The sequence below is a fragment of the Oncorhynchus kisutch genome, unplaced genomic scaffold (assembly GCF_002021735.2).
Source record: "Oncorhynchus kisutch isolate 150728-3 unplaced genomic scaffold, Okis_V2 scaffold3947, whole genome shotgun sequence".
NCBI classification, from domain to species: domain Eukaryota; kingdom Metazoa; phylum Chordata; class Actinopteri; order Salmoniformes; family Salmonidae; genus Oncorhynchus; species Oncorhynchus kisutch.
Window position 1 is genome coordinate 215,181 of NW_022265892.1, and position 16,911 is coordinate 232,091.

Sequence of the window (16,911 nt, forward strand, 5' to 3'; positions counted from 1 at the left end):
AGCTCAATTTCCAGCCTCATAGCAAAGGGTCTGAAAACGTATGTAAATAAGTTTTTTTTTAAATATTTTTTTCATTAATAAAAACTATATGTTATCGCTTTGTCATTATGGGGTATTGTGTATAGTACCCATTAAAAACTAGCGGTCACATCAAGCAGCTGTAATGACAGAAAATAATCTAGGTAGACTGCAAGGTTTAGACAAAACTCAACTGTTTCAAACCAAATGCTAGCCTCTGGGCATTGGGAAATATTGAATATTACAAAATGTTTCCGCACGGTTTCGAACCGGGGACCTTTCGCGTGTGAGGCGAATGTGATAACCACTACACTACGGAAACCTAATGTGTGGAAAACTAAGGGTGTGACTGACTTTCGCGTGTGAGGCGAACGTGATAACCACTACACTACTGAAACTACAATACAAAAAGAGGAAGTCGTGGAAAATATTAGGAATGCCCACAAGTCTACCTCACATAATATCCCAAATTGAGTACCACAGAAAGAGCCATAATACCCATTAAAAACTAGCGGTCAAACAGGAAAATGGTTCCAATCGTTTTTCCACCATTCATATTCCCCACGGGGGATTTTAAAAACACTTGAAATAAGGGCTGTGTTTCTTGTCAGCTTACCCTGGCATGGTAAACTATTTGAATCATTATGGACCTCAGACCACACGTAGCAGGAATGTATTCAGAGCGCCCAAGCTAGCCACACATGCAGAGTGCGTTACGCGACTAAAAAAGGTATGTCTGAATAGCAAATATTGAGAAGTGCGAAGGAAAAGCATGAATTCCGAAATTGGGACCGAGTCCTAAGTGAATAGGCTTACTGTCCAATTTTTTTAAATATGTTTCCGCCCGGTCTCGAACCGGGGACCTTTCGCGTGTTAAGCGAACGTGATAACCACTACACTACGGAAACCTAATGAGTGGAATTCAAAGGGTGTGACTGACTTTGGCTGGGTGGGACATTTATCGCTCTCAGAACCTAATGAAATCAGAAATTACTTAGTCCATTAATTAAGCAATAAGGCTTGAGAAGCCGGGAATTATTGTGTGCCGCCGGCTCTTGGAAGAGGCTTGGTGGTTCAAAACTTCTTCCATTTAAGAGTGATGGAAGCCACTGTGTTCTTGGGTACCTTCAATGCTGCAGAAATGACCAATCATTTGAATTTACCACAGGTGGACTCCAATCAAGTTAAAGAAATATCTAAGGATGATCAATGGAAACAGGATGGACCTGAGCTCAATTTCCAGCCTCATAGCAAAGGGTCTGAAAACGTATGTAAATAAGTTTTTTTTAAATATTTTTTTCATTAATAAAAACTATATGTTATCGCTTTGTCATTATGGGGTATTGTGTATAGTACCCATTAAAAACTAGCGGTCACATCAAGCAGCTGTAATGACAGAAAATAATCTAGGTAGACTGCAAGGTTTAGACAAAACTCAACTGTTTCAAACCAAATGCTAGCCTCTGGGCATTGGGAAATATTGAATATTACAAAATGTTTCCGCACGGTTTCGAACCGGGGACCTTTCGCGTGTGAGGCGAACGTGATAACCACTACACTACGGAAACCTAATGTGTGGAAAACTAAGGGTGTGACTGACTTTCGCGTGTGAGGCGAACGTGATAACCACTACACTACTGAAACTACAATACAAAAAGAGGAAGTCGTGGAAAATATTAGGAATGCCCACAAGTCTACCTCACATAATATCCCAAATTGAGTACCACAGAAAGAGCCATAATACCCATTAAAAACTAGCGGTCAAACAGGAAAATGGTTCCAATCGTTTTTCCACCATTCATATTCCCCACGGGGGATTTTAAAAACACTTGAAATAAGGGCTGTGTTTCTTGTCAGCTTACCCTGGCATGGTAAACTATTTGAATCATTATGGACCTCAGACCACACGTAGCAGGAATGTATTCAGAGCGCCCAAGCTAGCCACACATGCAGAGTGCGTTACGCGACTAAAAAAGGTATGTCTGAATAGCAAATATTGAGAAGTGCGAAGGAAAAGCATGAATTCCGAAATTGGGACCGAGTCCTAAGTGAATAGGCTTACTGTCCAATTTTTTAAAATATGTTTCCGCCCGGTCTCGAACCGGGGACCTTTCGCGTGTTAAGCGAACGTGATAACCACTACACTACAGAAACCTAATGAGTGGAATTCAAAGGGTGTGACTGACTTTGGCTGGGTGGGACATTTATCGCTCTCAGAACCTAATGAAATCAGAAATTACTTAGTCCATTAATTAAGCAATAAGGCTTGAGAAGCCGGGAATTATTGTGTGCCGCCGGCTCTTGGAAGAGGCTTGGTGGTTCAAAACTTCTTCCATTTAAGAGTGATGGAAGCCACTGTGTTCTTGGGTACCTTCAATGCTGCAGAAATGACCAATCATTTGAATTTACCACAGGTGGACTCCAATCAAGTTAAAGAAATATCTAAGGATGATCAATGGAAACAGGATGGACCTGAGCTCAATTTCCAGCCTCATAGCAAAGGGTCTGAAAACGTATGTAAATAAGTTTTTTTTTAAATATTTTTTTCATTAATAAAAACTATATGTTATCGCTTTGTCATTATGGGGTATTGTGTATAGTACCCATTAAAAACTAGCGGTCACATCAAGCAGCTGTAATGACAGAAAATAATCTAGGTAGACTGCAAGGTTTAGACAAAACTCAACTGTTTCAAACCAAATGCTAGCCTCTGGGCATTGGGAAATATTGAATATTACAAAATGTTTCCGCACGGTTTCGAACCGGGGACCTTTCGCGTGTGAGGCGAACGTGATAACCACTACACTACGGAAACCTAATGTGTGGAAAACTAAGGGTGTGACTGACTTTCGCGTGTGAGGCGAACGTGATAACCACTACACTACTGAAACTACAATACAAAAAGAGGAAGTCGTGGAAAATATTAGGAATGCCCACAAGTCTACCTCACATAATATCCCAAATTGAGTACCACAGAAAGAGCCATAATACCCATTAAAAACTAGCGGTCAAACAGGAAAATGGTTCCAATCGTTTTTCCACCATTCATATTCCCCACGGGGGATTTTAAAAACACTTGAAATAAGGGCTGTGTTTCTTGTCAGCTTACCCTGGCATGGTAAACTATTTGAATCATTATGGACCTCAGACCACACGTAGCAGGAATGTATTCAGAGCGCCCAAGCTAGCCACACATGCAGAGTGCGTTACGCGACTAAAAAAGGTATGTCTGAATAGCAAATATTGAGAAGTGCGAAGGAAAAGCATGAATTCCGAAATTGGGACCGAGTCCTAAGTGAATAGGCTTACTGTCCCAATTTTTTTAAATATGTTTCCGCCCGGTCTCGAACCGGGACCTTTCGCGTGTTAAGCGAACGTGATAACCACTACACTACAGAAACCTAATGAGTGGAATTCAAAGGGTGTGACTGACTTTGGCTGGGTGGGACATTTATCGCTCTCAGAACCTAATGAAATCAGAAATTACTTAGTCCATTAATTAAGCAATAAGGCTTGAGAAGCCGGGAATTATTGTGTGCCGCCGGCTCTTGGAAGAGGCTTGGTGGTTCAAAACTTCTTCCATTTAAGAGTGATGGAAGCCACTGTGTTCTTGGGTACCTTCAATGCTGCAGAAATGACCAATCATTTGAATTTACCACAGGTGGACTCCAATCAAGTTAAAGAAATATCTAAGGATGATCAATGGAAACAGGATGGACCTGAGCTCAATTTCCAGCCTCATAGCAAAGGGTCTGAAAACGTATGTAAATACGTTTTTTTTTAAATATTTTTTTCATTAATAAAAACTATATGTTATCGCTTTGTCATTATGGGGTATTGTGTATAGTACCCATTAAAAACTAGCGGTCACATCAAGCAGCTGTAATGACAGAAAATAATCTAGGTAGACTGCAAGGTTTAGACAAAACTCAACTGTTTCAAACCAAATGCTAGCCTCTGGGCATTGGGAAATATTGAATATTACAAAATGTTTCCGCACGGTTTCGAACCGGGGACCTTTCGCGTGTGAGGCGAACGTGATAACCACTACACTACGGAAACCTAATGTGTGGAAAACTAAGGGTGTGACTGACTTTCGCGTGTGAGGCGAACGTGATAACCACTACACTACTGAAACTACAATACAAAAGAGGAAGTCGTGGAAAATATTAGGAATGCCCACAAGTCTACCTCACATAATATCCCAAATTGAGTACCACAGAAAGAGCCATAATACCCATTAAAAACTAGCGGTCAAACAGGAAAATGGTTCCAATCGTTTTTCCACCATTCATATTCCCCACGGGGGATTTTAAAAACACTTGAAATAAGGGCTGTGTTTCTTGTCAGCTTACCCTGGCATGGTAAACTATTTGAATCATTATGGACCTCAGACCACACGTAGCAGGAATGTATTCAGAGCGCCCAAGCTAGCCACACATGCAGAGTGCGTTACGCGACTAAAAAAGGTATGTCTGAATAGCAAATATTGAGAAGTGCGAAGGAAAAGCATGAATTCCGAAATTGGGACCGAGTCCTAAGTGAATAGGCTTACTGTCCAATTTTTTTAAATATGTTTCCGCCCGGTCTCGAACCGGGGACCTTTCGCGTGTTAAGCGAACGTGATAACCACTACACTACAGGAAACCTAATGAGTGGAATTCAAAGGGTGTGACTGACTTTGGCTGGGTGGGACATTTATCGCTCTCAGAACCTAATGAAATCAGAAATTACTTAGTCCATTAATTAAGCAATAAGGCTTGAGAAGCCGGGAATTATTGTGTGCCGCCGGCTCTTGGAAGAGGCTTGGTGGTTCAAAACTTCTTCCATTTAAGAGTGATGGAAGCCACTGTGTTCTTGGGTACCTTCAATGCTGCAGAAATGACCAATCATTTGAATTTACCACAGGTGGACTCCAATCAAGTTAAAGAAATATCTAAGGATGATCAATGGAAACAGGATGGACCTGAGCTCAATTTCCAGCCTCATAGCAAAGGGTCTGAAAACGTATGTAAATAAGTTTTTTTTTAAATATTTTTTTCATTAATAAAAACTATATGTTATCGCTTTGTCATTATGGGGTATTGTGTATAGTACCCATTAAAAACTAGCGGTCACATCAAGCAGCTGTAATGACAGAAATAATCTAGGTAGACTGCAAGGTTTAGACAAAACTCAACTGTTCAAACCAAATGCTAGCCTCTGGGCATTGGGAAATATTGAATATTACAAAATGTTTCCGCACGGTTTCGAACCGGGGACCTTTCGCGTGTGAGGCGAATGTGATAACCACTACACTACGGAAACCTAATGTGTGGAAAACTAAGGGTGTGACTGACTTTCGCGTGTGAGGCGAACGTGATAACCACTACACTACTGAAACTACAATACAAAAGAGGAAGTCGTGGAAAATATTAGGAATGCCCACAAGTCTACCTCACATAATATCCCAAATTGAGTACCACAGAAAGAGCCATAATACCCATTAAAAACTAGCGGTCAAACAGGAAAATGGTTCCAATCGTTTTTTCCACCATTCATATTCCCCACGGGGGATTTTAAAAACACTTGAAATAAGGGCTGTGTTTCTTGTCAGCTTACCCTGGCATGGTAAACTATTTGAATCATTATGGACCTCAGACCACACGTAGCAGGAATGTATTCAGAGCGCCCAAGCTAGCCACACATGCAGAGTGCGTTACGCGACTAAAAAAGGTATGTCTGAATAGCAAATATTGAGAAGTGCGAAGGAAAAGCATGAATTCCGAAATTGGGACCGAGTCCTAAGTGAATAGGCTTACTGTCCAATTTTTTAAAATATGTTTCCGCCCGGTCTCGAACCGGGGACCTTTCGCGTGTTAAGCGAACGTGATAACCACTACACTACGGAAACCTAATGAGTGGAATTCAAAGGGTGTGACTGACTTTGGCTGGGTGGGACATTTATCGCTCTCAGAACCTAATGAAATCAGAAATTACTTAGTCCATTAATTAAGCAATAAGGCTTGAGAAGCCGGGAATTATTGTGTGCCGCCGGCTCTTGGAAGAGGCTTGGTGGTTCAAAACTTCTTCCATTTAAGAGTGATGGAAGCCACTGTGTTCTTGGGTACCTTCAATGCTGCAGAAATGACCAATCATTTGAATTTACCACAGGTGGACTCCAATCAAGTTAAAGAAATATCTAAGGATGATCAATGGAAACAGGATGGACCTGAGCTCAATTTCCAGCCTCATAGCAAAGGGTCTGAAAACGTATGTAAATAAGTTTTTTTTTAAATATTTTTTTCATTAATAAAAACTATATGTTATCGCTTTGTCATTATGGGGTATTGTGTATAGTACCCATTAAAAACTAGCGGTCACATCAAGCAGCTGTAATGACAGAAAATAATCTAGGTAGACTGCAAGGTTTAGACAAAACTCAACTGTTTCAAACCAAATGCTAGCCTCTGGGCATTGGGAAATATTGAATATTACAAAATGTTTCCGCACGGTTTCGAACCGGGGACCTTTCGCGTGTGAGGCGAACGTGATAACCACTACACTACGGAAACCTAATGTGTGGAAAACTAAGGGTGTGACTGACTTTCGCGTGTGAGGCGAACGTGATAACCACTACACTACTGAAACTACAATACAAAAAGAGGAAGTCGTAAATATTAGGAATGCCCACAAGTCTACCTCACATAATATCCCAAATTGAGTACCACAGAAAGAGCCATAATACCCATTAAAAACTAGCGGTCAAACAGGAAATGGTTCCAATCGTTTTTTCCACCATTCATATTCCCCACGGGGATTTTAAAAACACTTGAAATAAGGGCTGTGTTTCTTGTCAGCTTACCCTGGCATGGTAAACTATTTGAATCATTATGGACCTCAGACCACACGTAGCAGGAATGTATCAGAGCGCCCAAGCTAGCCACACATGCAGAGTGCGTTACGCGACTAAAAAAGGTATGTCTGAATAGCAAATATTGAGAAGTGCGAAGGAAAAGCATGAATTCCGAAATTGGGACCGAGTCCTAAGTGAATAGGCTTACTGTCCAATTTTTTAAAATATGTTTCCGCCCGGTCTCGAACAGGGGACCTTTCGCGTGTTAAGCGAACGTGATAACCACTACACTACGGAACCTAATGAGTGGAATTCAAAGGGTGTGACTGACTTTGGCTGGGTGGGACATTTATCGCTCTCAGAACCTAATGAAATCAGAAATTACTTAGTCCATTAATTAAGCAATAAGGGCTTGAGAAGCCGGAGTATTGTGTGCCGCCGGCTCTTGGAAGAGGCTTGGTGGTTCAAAACTTCTTCCATTTAAGAGTGATGGAAGCCACTGTGTCTTGGGTACCTTCAATGCTGCAGAAATGACCAATCATTTGAATTTACCACAGGTGGACTCCAATCAGTTAAAGAAATATCTAAGGATGATCAATGGAAACAGGATGGACCTGAGCTCAATTTCCAGCCTCATAGCAAAGGGTCTGAAAACGTATGTAAATACGTTTTTTTTTTAATATTTTTTTCATTAATAAAAACTATATGTTATCGCTTTGTCATTATGGGGTATTGTGTATAGTACCCATTAAAAACTAGCGGTCACATCAAGCAGCTGTAATGACAGAAAATAATCTAGGTAGACTGCAAGGTTTAGACAAAACTCAACTGTTTCAAACCAAATGCTAGCCTCTGGGCATTGGGAATATTGAATATTACAAAATGTTTCCGCACGGTTTTCGAACCGGGGACCTTTCGCGTGTGAGGCGAACGTGATAACCACTACACTACGGAAACCTAATGTGTGGAAAACTAAGGTGTGACTGACTTTCGCGTGTGAGGCGAACGTGATAACCACTACACTACTGAAACTACAATACAAAAGAGGAAGTCGTGGGAAAATATTAGGAATGCCCACAAGTCTACCTCACATAATATCCCAAATGAGTACCACAGAAAGAGCCATAATACCCATTAAAAACTAGCGGTCAAACAGGAAAATGGTTCCAATCGTTTTTCCACCATTCATATTCCCCACGGGGGATTTTAAAAACATTGAAATAAGGGCTGTGTTTCTTGTCAGCTTACCCTGGCATGGTAACTATTTGAATCATTATGGACCTCAGACCACACGTAGCAGGAATGTATTCAGAGCGCCCAAGCTAGCCACACATGCAGAGTGCGTTACGCGACTAAAAAAGGTATGTCTGAATAGCAAATATTGAGAAGTGCGAAGGAAAAGCATGAATTCCGAAATTGGGACCGAGTCCTAAGTGAATAGGCTTACTGTCCAATTTTTTAAAATATGTTTTCCGCCCGGTCTCGAACCGGGGACCTTTCGCGTGTTAAGCTAACGTGATAACCACTACACTACGGAAACCTAATGAGTGGAATTCAAGGGTGTGACTGACTTTGGCTGGGTGGGACATTTATCGCTCTCAGAACCTAATGAAATCAGAAATTACTTAGTCCATTAATTAAGCAATAAGGCTTGAGAAGCCGGGAATTATTGTGTGCCGCCGGCTCTTGGAAGAGGCTTGGTGGTTCAAAACTTCTTCCATTTAAGAGTGATGGAAGCACTGTGTTCTTGGGTACCTTCAATGCTGCAGAAATGACCAATCATTTGAATTTACCACAGGTGGGACTCCAATCAAGTTAAAGAAATATCTAAGGATGATCAATGGAAACCGGATGCGACCTCCTGAGCTCAATTTTCCAGCCTCATAGCAAAGGGTCTGAAACGTATGTAAAACGTTTTTTTTTTAATATTTTTTTCATTAATAAAAACTATATTGTATCGCTTTGTCATTATGGGGTATTGTGTATAGTACCCATTAAAAACTAGGCGGTCACATCAAGCAGCTGTTAATGCCAGAAACTAATCTAGGTCAGACTGCAAGGTTTTAGACCAAAACTCAACTGTTTCAAACCAAATGCCTAGCCTCTGGGCGATTGGAGGAAATATTGAATATTACAAATAATGTCCGCACTGTGGAGGTCCCAACCGGCAACCTTTCGCGGTGGAGAGGCGAAGCGGTTAACCACAAAACTACTGAAACACTGTACCGTGGGCATGGAAACTTGAATATTACAAATGCTTCGTGGTTTGACTGACTTTCGCGTGTGAGGCGAACGTGATAACCACTACACTACTGAAACTACAATACAAAAAGGGTGTGGCTACTTTGGCTGGGTGGACATTTATGCTCTCAGAACCTATGAAATCAATAAATTACTTACCATTAATTAAGCAATAAGAGCTTGAGAAGCCGGGAATATTGTGTGCCGCCGGCTCTTGGAAGAGGCTTGGTGGTTCAAAACTTCTTCCATTTAAGAGTGATGGAAGCCACTGTGTTCTGGGTACCTTCATGCTGCAGAAATGACCAATCTTTGAATTTACCACAGGTGGACTCCAACAAGTTGAAGAAACATCTAAGGATGATCATGGAAACAGTGAACGGAGCTCAATTTCCAGCCTCATAGCAAAGGTCTGAAAACATGTAATACGTTTTTTAAATTCATAATAAAAACTATATGTTATGCTTTTCATTATGGGTAGTGTTATCTACCCATTAACAAGCGGTCACTCAAGCAGCTGAATGGACAGAAATATCTGGTAGACTGCAAGGTTTAGACAAAACTCAAACTGTTTCAAACCAAATGCTAGCCTCTTGGCATGGGAATATTGAATATTACAAAATGTTTCCGCCCGGTCTCGAACCGGGGACCTTTCGCGTGTTAAGCGAACGTGATAACCACTACACTACGGAAACCTAATGAGTGGAATTCAAAGGGTGTGACTGACTTTGGCTGGGTGGGACATTTATCGCTCTCAGAACCTAATGAAATCAGAAATTACTTAGTCCATTAATTAAGCAATAAGGCTTGAGAAGCCGGGAATTATTGTGTGCCGCCGGCTCTTGGAAGAGGCTTGGTGGTTCAAAACTTCTTCCATTTAAGAGTGATGGAAGCCACTGTGTTCTTGGGTACCTTCAAATGCTGCAGAAATGACCAATCATTTGAATTTACCACAGGTGGACTCCAATCAAGTGTAAGAAATATCTAAGGATGATCAATGGAAACAGGATGGACCTGAGCTCAATTTCCAGCCTCATAGCAAAGGGTCTGAAACGTATGTAAATAAGTTTTTTTTAAATATTTTTTTCATTAATAAAAACTATATGTTATCGCTTTGTCATTATGGGGTATTGTGTATAGTACCCATTAAAAACTAGCGGTCACATCAAGCAGCTGTAATGACAGAAAATAATCTAGGTAGACTGCAAGGTTTCGACAAAACTCAACTGTTTCAAACCAAATGCTAGCCTCTGGGCATTGGGAATATTGAATATTACAAAATGTTTCCGCACGGTTTCGAACCGGGGACCTTTCGCGTGTGAGGCGAACGTGATAACCACTACACTACGGAAACCTAATGTGTTGAAAACTAAGGGTGTGACTGACATTCGCGTGTGAGGCGAACGTGATAACCACTACACTACTGAAACTACAATACAAAAAGAGGAAGGTCGTGGAAAATATTAGGAATGCCCACAAGTCTACCTCACATAATATCCCAAATTCAGTACCACAGAAAGAGCCATAATACCCATTAAAAACTAGCGGTCAAACAGGAAAATGGTTCCAATCGTTTTTCCACCATTCATATTCCCCACGGGGATTTTAAAAACACTTGAAATAAGGGCTGTGTTTCTTGTCAGCTTACCCTGGCATGGTAAACTATTTGAATCATTATGGACCTCAGACCACACGTAGCCGGAATGTATTCAGAGCGCCCAAGCTAGCCCACACATGCAGAGTGCGTTACGCGACTAAAAAAGGTATGTCTGAATAGCAAATATTGAGAAGTGCGAAGGAAAAGCATGAATTCCGAAATTGGGACCGAGTCCTAAGTGAATAGGCTTACTGTCCAATTTTTTAAAATATCGTTTCCGCCCGGTTTCGAACAGGGGACCTTTCGCGTGTTAAGCGAACGTGATAACCACTACACTACAGGAAACCTAATGAGTGGAATTCAAAGGGTGTGACTGACTTTGGCTGGGTGGGACATTTATCGCTCGCAGAACCTAATGAAATCAGAATTACTTAGTCCATTAATTAAGCAATAGGTTTGAGAAGCCGGGAATTATTGTGTGCCGCCGGCTCTTGGAAGAGGCTTGGTGGTTCAAAACTTCTTCCATTAAGAGTGATGGAAGCCACTGTGTTCTTGGGTACCTTCAATGCTGCAGAAATGACCAATCATTTGAATTTACCACAGGTGGACTCCTATCAAGTTGAAGAAACATCTAAGGATGATCAATGGAAACAGGATGGACCTGAGCTCAATTTCCAGCCTCATAGCAAAGGGTCTGAAAACGTATGTAAATAAGTTTTTTTTTAAATATTTTTTTCATTAATAAAAACTATATGTTATCGCTTTGTCATTATGGGGTATTGTGTATAGTACCCATTAAAAACTAGCGGTCACATCAAGCAGCTGTAATGACAGAAAACAATCTACATTTTAGTTTGTTTTACCTTGGATTAATATTGCCATTTATTTGGATATATCCATTACAATGACCCTGATAAATGAATTTGCCTGGCTCAGAGAAGCTGTCAGTCTGGTCACATTCATACAGATCGCACGGAGGAGGTCCCCCAAAAAACGGCAACATTGATCCACAGGTCGGAGAGGTAGACAGCAAGGTTTAGACAAACCTCAACTGTTTCAAACCAAATGTTAGCCTCTGGGCATTGGGAAATATTGAATATTACAAAATGCTTCCGCCTGGTTTCGAACCAGGGACCTTTGTGTGTGAGGCAACGTGATAACCACTACACTACGGAAACCTAATGAGTGTAATTCAAAGGGTGTGGCTGACTTTGGCTGGGTGGGACGTTTATCGCTCTCAGAACCTAATGAAATCAGAAATTACTTAGTCCATTAATTAAGCAATAAGGCTTGAGAAGCCGGGAATTATTGTGTGCCGCCGGCTCTTGGAAGAGGCTTGGTGGTTCAAAACTTCTTCCATTTAAGAGTGATGGAAGCCACTGTGTTCTTGGGTACCTTCAATGCTGCAGAAATGACCAATCATTTGAATTTACCACAGGTGGACTCCAATCAAGTTGAAGAAACATCTAAGGATGATCAATGGAAACAGGATGGACCTGAGCTCAATTTCCAGCCTCATAGCAAAGGGTCTGAAAACGTATGTAATACGTTTTTTTTTAAATATTTTTTTCATTAATAAAAACTATATGTTATCGCTTTGTCATTATGGGGTATTGTGTATAGTACCCATTAACAACTAGCGGTCACATCAAGCAGCTGTAATGACAGAAAATAATCTAGGTAGACTGCAAGGTTTAGACAAAACTCAACTGTTTCAAACCAAATGCTAGCCTCTGGGCATTGGGAAATATTGAATATTACAAAATGTTTCCGCACGGTTTCGAACCGGGGACCTTTCGCGTGTGAGGCGAACGTGATAACCATCTACACTACGGAAACCTAATGTGTGGAAAACTAAGGGTGTGACTGACTTTCGCGTGTGAGGCGAACGTGATAACCACTACACTACTGAAACTACAATACAAAAAGAGGAAGTCGTGGAAAATATTAGGAATGCCCACAAGTCTACCTCACATAATATCCCAAATTGAGTACCACAGAAAGAGCCATAATACCCATTAAAAACTAGCGGTCAAACAGGAAAATGGTTCCAATCGTTTTTCCACCATTCATATTCCCCACGGGGGATTTTAAAAACACTTGAAATAAGGGCTGTGTTTCTTGTCAGCTTACCCTGGCATGGTAAACTATTTGAATCATTATGGACCTCAGACCACACGTAGCAGGAATGTATTCAGAGCGCCCAAGCTAGCCACACATGCAGAGTGCGTTACGCGACTAAAAAAGGTATGTCTGAATAGCAAATATTGAGAAGTGCGAAGGAAAAGCATGAATTCCGAAATTGGGACCGAGTCCTAAGTGAATAGGCTTACTGTCCAATTTTTTAAATATTTTTCCGCCCGGTCTCGAACCGGGGACCTTTCGCGTGTTAAGCGAACGTGATAACCACTACACTACAGAAACCTAATGAGTGGAATTCAAAGGGTGTGAGTGACTTTGGCTGGGTGGGACATTTATCGCTCTCAGAACGTAATGAAATCAGAAATTACTTAGTCCATTAATTAAGCAATAAGGCTTGAGAAGCCGGGAATTATTGTGTGCCGCCGGCTCTTGGAAGAGGCTTGGTGGTTCAAAACTTCTTCCATTTAAGAGTGATGGAAGCCACTGTGTTCTTGGGTACCTTCAATGCTGCAGAAATGACCAATCATTTGAATTTACCACAGGTGGACTCCAATCAAGTTAAAGAAATATCTAAGGATGATCAATGGAAACAGGATGGACCTGAGCTCAATTTCCAGCCTCATAGCAAAGGGTCTGAAAACGTATGTAAATAAGTTTTTTTTTAAATATTTTTTTCATTAATAAAAATTATATGTTATCGCTTTGTCATTATGGGGTATTGTGTATAGTACCCATTAAAAACTAGCGGTCACATCAAGCAGCTGTAATGACAGAAAATAATCTAGGTAGACTGCAAGGTTTAGACAAAACTCAACTGTTTCAAACCAAATGCTAGCCTCTGGGCATTGGGAAATATTGAATATTACAAAATGTTTCCGCACGGTTTCGAACCAGGGACCTTTCGCGTGTGAGGCAAATGTGATAACCACTACACTACAGAAACCTAATGTGTGGAAAACTAAGGGTGTGACTGACTTTCGCGTGTGAGGCGAACGTGATAACCACTACACTACTGAAACTACAATACAAAAAGAGGAAGTCGTGGAAAATATTAGGAATGCCCACAAGTCTACCTCACATAATATCCCAAATTGCAGTACCACAGAAAGAGCCATAATACCCATTAAAAACTAGCGGTCAAACACGAAAATGGTTCCAATCGTTTTTCCACCATTCATATTCCCCACGGGGGATTTTAAAAACACTTGAAATAAGGGCTGTGTTTCTTGTCAGCTTACCCTGGCATGGTAAACTATTTGAATCATTATGGACCTCAGACCACACGTAGCAGGAATGTATTCAGAGCGCCCAAGCTAGCCACACATGCAGAGTGCGTTACGCGACTAAAAAAGGTATGTCTGAATAGCAAATATTGAGAAGTGCGAAGGAAAAGCATGAATTCCGAAATTGGGACCGAGTCCTAAGTGAATAGGCTTACTGTCCAATTTTTTAAAATATGTTTCCACCCGGTCTCGAACCGGGGACCTTTCGTGTGTTAAGCGAACGTGATAACCACTATACTACGGAAACCTAATGAGTGGAATTCAAAGGGTGTGACTGACTTTGGCTGGGTGGGACATTTATCGCTCTCAGAACGTAATGAAATCAGAAATTACTTAGTCCATTAATTAAGCAATAAGGCTTGAGAAGCCGGGAATTATTGTGTGCCGCCGGCTCTTGGAAGAGGCTTGGTGGTTCAAAACTTCTTCCATTTAAGAGTGATGGAAGCCACTGTGTTCTTGGGTACCTTCAATGCTGCAGAAATGACCAATCATTTGAATTTACCACAGGTGGACTCCAATCAAGTTAAAGAAATATCTAAGGATGATCAATGGAAACAGGATGGACCTGAGCTCAATTTCCAGCCTCATAGCAAAGGGTCTGAAAACGTATGTAAATAATTTTTTTTTTAAATATTTTTTTCATTAATAAAAATTATATGTTATCGCTTTGTCATTATGGGGTATTGTGTATAGTACCCATTAAAAACTAGCGGTCACATCAAGCAGCTGTAATGACAGAAAATAATCTAGGTAGACTGCAAGGTTTAGACAAAACTCAACTGTTTCAAACCAAATGCTAGCCTCTGGGCATTGGGAAATATTGAATATTACAAAATGTTTCCGCATGGTTTCGAACCAGGGACCTTTCGCGTGTGAGGCGAATGTGATAACCACTACACTACGGAAACCTAATGTGTGGAAAACTAAGGGTGTGACTGACTTTCGCGTGTGAGGCGAACGTGATAACCACTACATTACTGAAACTACAATACAAAAAGAGGAAGTCGTGGAAAATATTAGGAATGCCCACAAGTCTACCTCACATAATATCCCAAATTGAGTACCACAGAAAGAGCCATAATACCCATTAAAAACTAGCGGTCAAACAGGAAAATGGTTCCAATCGTTTTTCCACCATTCATATTCCCTACGGGGGATTTTAAAAACACTTGAAATAAGGGCTGTGTTTCTTGTCAGCTTACCCTGGAATGGTAAACTATTTGAATCATTATGGACCTCAGACCACACGTAGCAGGAATGTATTCAGAGCGCCCAAGCTAGCCACACATGCAGAGTGCGTTACGCGACTAAAAAAGGTATGTCTGAATAGCAAATATTGAGAAGAGCGAAGGAAAAGCATGAATTCTGAAATTGGGACCAAGTCCTAAGTGAATAGGCTTACTGTCCAATTTTTTAAATATGTTTCCGCCCGGTCTCGAACCAGGGACCTTTCGCGTGTTAAGCAAACATGATAACCACTACACTACAGAAACCTAATGAGATGTATTCAAAGGGTGTGACTGACTTTGGCTGGGTGGGACATTTATCGCTCTCAGAACCTAATGAAATCAGAAATTACTTAGTCCATTAATTAAGCAATAAGGCTTGAGAAGCCGGGAATTATTGTGTGCCGCCGGCTCTTGGAAGAGGCTTGGTGGTTCAAAACTTCTTCCATTTAAGAGTGATGGAAGCCACTGTGTTCTTGGGTACCTTCAATGCTGCAGAAATGACCAATCATTTGAATTTACCACAGGTGGACTCCAATCAAGTTAAAGAAATATCTAAGGATGATCAATGGAAACAGGATGGACCTGAGCTCAATTTCCAGCCTCATAGCAAAGGGTCTGAAAACGTATGTAAATAAGTTTTTTTTTAAATATTTTTTTCATTAATAAAAATTATATGTTATCGCTTTGTCATTATGGGGTATTGTGTATAGTACCCATTAAAAACTAGCGGTCACATCAAGCAGCTGTAATGACAGAAAATAATCTAGGTAGACTGCAAGGTTTAGACAAAACTCAACTGTTTCAAACCAAATGCTAGCCTCTGGGCATTGGGAAATATTGAATATTACAAAATGTTTCCGCATGGTTTCGAACCAGGGACCTTTCGCGTGTGAGGCGAATGTGATAACCACTACACTACGGAAACCTAATGTGTGGAAAACTAAGGGTGTGACTGACTTTCGCGTGTGAGGCGAACGTGATAACCACTACATTACTGAAACTACAATACAAAAAGAGGAAGTCGTGGAAAATATTAGGAATGCCCACAAGTCTACCTCACATAATATCCCAAATTGAGTACCACAGAAAGAGCCATAATACCCATTCAAAACTAGCGGTCAAACAGGAAAATGGTTCCAATTGTTTTTCCACCATTCATATTCCCTACGGGGGATTTTAAAAACACTTGAAATAAGGGCTGTGTTTCTTGTCAGCTTACCCTGGCATGGTAAACTATTTGAATCATTATGGACCTCAGACCACACGTAGCAGGAATGTATTCAGAGCGCCCAAGCTAGCCACACATGCAGAGTGCGTTACGCGACTAAAAAAGGTATGTCTGAATAGCAAATATTGAGAAGTGCGAAGGAAAAGCATGAATTCTGAAATTGGGACCGAGTCCTAAGTGAATAGGCTTACTGTTCAATTTTTTAAAATATGTTTCCGCCCGGTCTCGAACCGGGGACCTTTCGCATGTTAAGCGAACGTGATAACCACTATACTACGGAAACCTAATGAGTGGAATTCAAAGGGTGTGACTGACTTTGGCTGGGTGGGACATTTATCGCT

The 16,911-nt window shown here is 40.9% G+C and overlaps 19 non-coding genes across 19 annotated transcripts; all 19 read right to left on the reverse strand.

The window, feature by feature from the left end:
* Nucleotides 1-267: 267 nt before the first annotated feature.
* Nucleotides 268-340, reverse strand: trnav-cac (transfer RNA valine (anticodon CAC)). Its single transcript has one exon. It is a non-coding gene; the product is annotated as a tRNA-Val (tRNA).
* A 513-nt stretch (nucleotides 341-853) lies between these two features.
* On the reverse strand, nucleotides 854-926 carry trnav-aac (transfer RNA valine (anticodon AAC)). Its single transcript has one exon. It is a non-coding gene; the product is annotated as a tRNA-Val (tRNA).
* A 587-nt stretch (nucleotides 927-1,513) lies between these two features.
* trnav-cac (transfer RNA valine (anticodon CAC)) lies at nucleotides 1,514-1,586 on the reverse strand. Its single transcript has one exon. It is a non-coding gene; the product is annotated as a tRNA-Val (tRNA).
* A 513-nt stretch (nucleotides 1,587-2,099) lies between these two features.
* On the reverse strand, nucleotides 2,100-2,172 carry trnav-aac (transfer RNA valine (anticodon AAC)). Its single transcript has one exon. It is a non-coding gene; the product is annotated as a tRNA-Val (tRNA).
* A 588-nt stretch (nucleotides 2,173-2,760) lies between these two features.
* On the reverse strand, nucleotides 2,761-2,833 carry trnav-cac (transfer RNA valine (anticodon CAC)). Its single transcript has one exon. It is a non-coding gene; the product is annotated as a tRNA-Val (tRNA).
* Nucleotides 2,834-3,347: 514 nt separating this feature from the next.
* trnav-aac (transfer RNA valine (anticodon AAC)) lies at nucleotides 3,348-3,419 on the reverse strand. Its single transcript has one exon. It is a non-coding gene; the product is annotated as a tRNA-Val (tRNA).
* A 588-nt stretch (nucleotides 3,420-4,007) lies between these two features.
* Nucleotides 4,008-4,080, reverse strand: trnav-cac (transfer RNA valine (anticodon CAC)). The gene has a single exon. It is a non-coding gene; the product is annotated as a tRNA-Val (tRNA).
* Nucleotides 4,081-4,592: 512 nt separating this feature from the next.
* Nucleotides 4,593-4,666, reverse strand: trnav-aac (transfer RNA valine (anticodon AAC)). Its single transcript has one exon. It is a non-coding gene; the product is annotated as a tRNA-Val (tRNA).
* Nucleotides 4,667-5,252: 586 nt separating this feature from the next.
* trnav-cac (transfer RNA valine (anticodon CAC)) lies at nucleotides 5,253-5,325 on the reverse strand. Its single transcript has one exon. It is a non-coding gene; the product is annotated as a tRNA-Val (tRNA).
* Nucleotides 5,326-5,838: 513 nt separating this feature from the next.
* trnav-aac (transfer RNA valine (anticodon AAC)) lies at nucleotides 5,839-5,911 on the reverse strand. Its single transcript has one exon. It is a non-coding gene; the product is annotated as a tRNA-Val (tRNA).
* Nucleotides 5,912-6,499: 588 nt separating this feature from the next.
* On the reverse strand, nucleotides 6,500-6,572 carry trnav-cac (transfer RNA valine (anticodon CAC)). Its single transcript has one exon. It is a non-coding gene; the product is annotated as a tRNA-Val (tRNA).
* Nucleotides 6,573-9,713: 3,141 nt separating this feature from the next.
* On the reverse strand, nucleotides 9,714-9,786 carry trnav-aac (transfer RNA valine (anticodon AAC)). The gene has a single exon. It is a non-coding gene; the product is annotated as a tRNA-Val (tRNA).
* Nucleotides 9,787-10,372: 586 nt separating this feature from the next.
* trnav-cac (transfer RNA valine (anticodon CAC)) lies at nucleotides 10,373-10,445 on the reverse strand. Its single transcript has one exon. It is a non-coding gene; the product is annotated as a tRNA-Val (tRNA).
* Nucleotides 10,446-12,453: 2,008 nt separating this feature from the next.
* On the reverse strand, nucleotides 12,454-12,527 carry trnav-cac (transfer RNA valine (anticodon CAC)). The gene has a single exon. It is a non-coding gene; the product is annotated as a tRNA-Val (tRNA).
* Nucleotides 12,528-13,039: 512 nt separating this feature from the next.
* trnav-aac (transfer RNA valine (anticodon AAC)) lies at nucleotides 13,040-13,112 on the reverse strand. The gene has a single exon. It is a non-coding gene; the product is annotated as a tRNA-Val (tRNA).
* Nucleotides 13,113-14,948: 1,836 nt separating this feature from the next.
* On the reverse strand, nucleotides 14,949-15,021 carry trnav-cac (transfer RNA valine (anticodon CAC)). Its single transcript has one exon. It is a non-coding gene; the product is annotated as a tRNA-Val (tRNA).
* A 512-nt stretch (nucleotides 15,022-15,533) lies between these two features.
* Nucleotides 15,534-15,606, reverse strand: trnav-aac (transfer RNA valine (anticodon AAC)). Its single transcript has one exon. It is a non-coding gene; the product is annotated as a tRNA-Val (tRNA).
* Nucleotides 15,607-16,194: 588 nt separating this feature from the next.
* On the reverse strand, nucleotides 16,195-16,267 carry trnav-cac (transfer RNA valine (anticodon CAC)). The gene has a single exon. It is a non-coding gene; the product is annotated as a tRNA-Val (tRNA).
* Nucleotides 16,268-16,780: 513 nt separating this feature from the next.
* Nucleotides 16,781-16,853, reverse strand: trnav-aac (transfer RNA valine (anticodon AAC)). Its single transcript has one exon. It is a non-coding gene; the product is annotated as a tRNA-Val (tRNA).
* Between the last annotated feature and the right edge of the window lie 58 nt (nucleotides 16,854-16,911).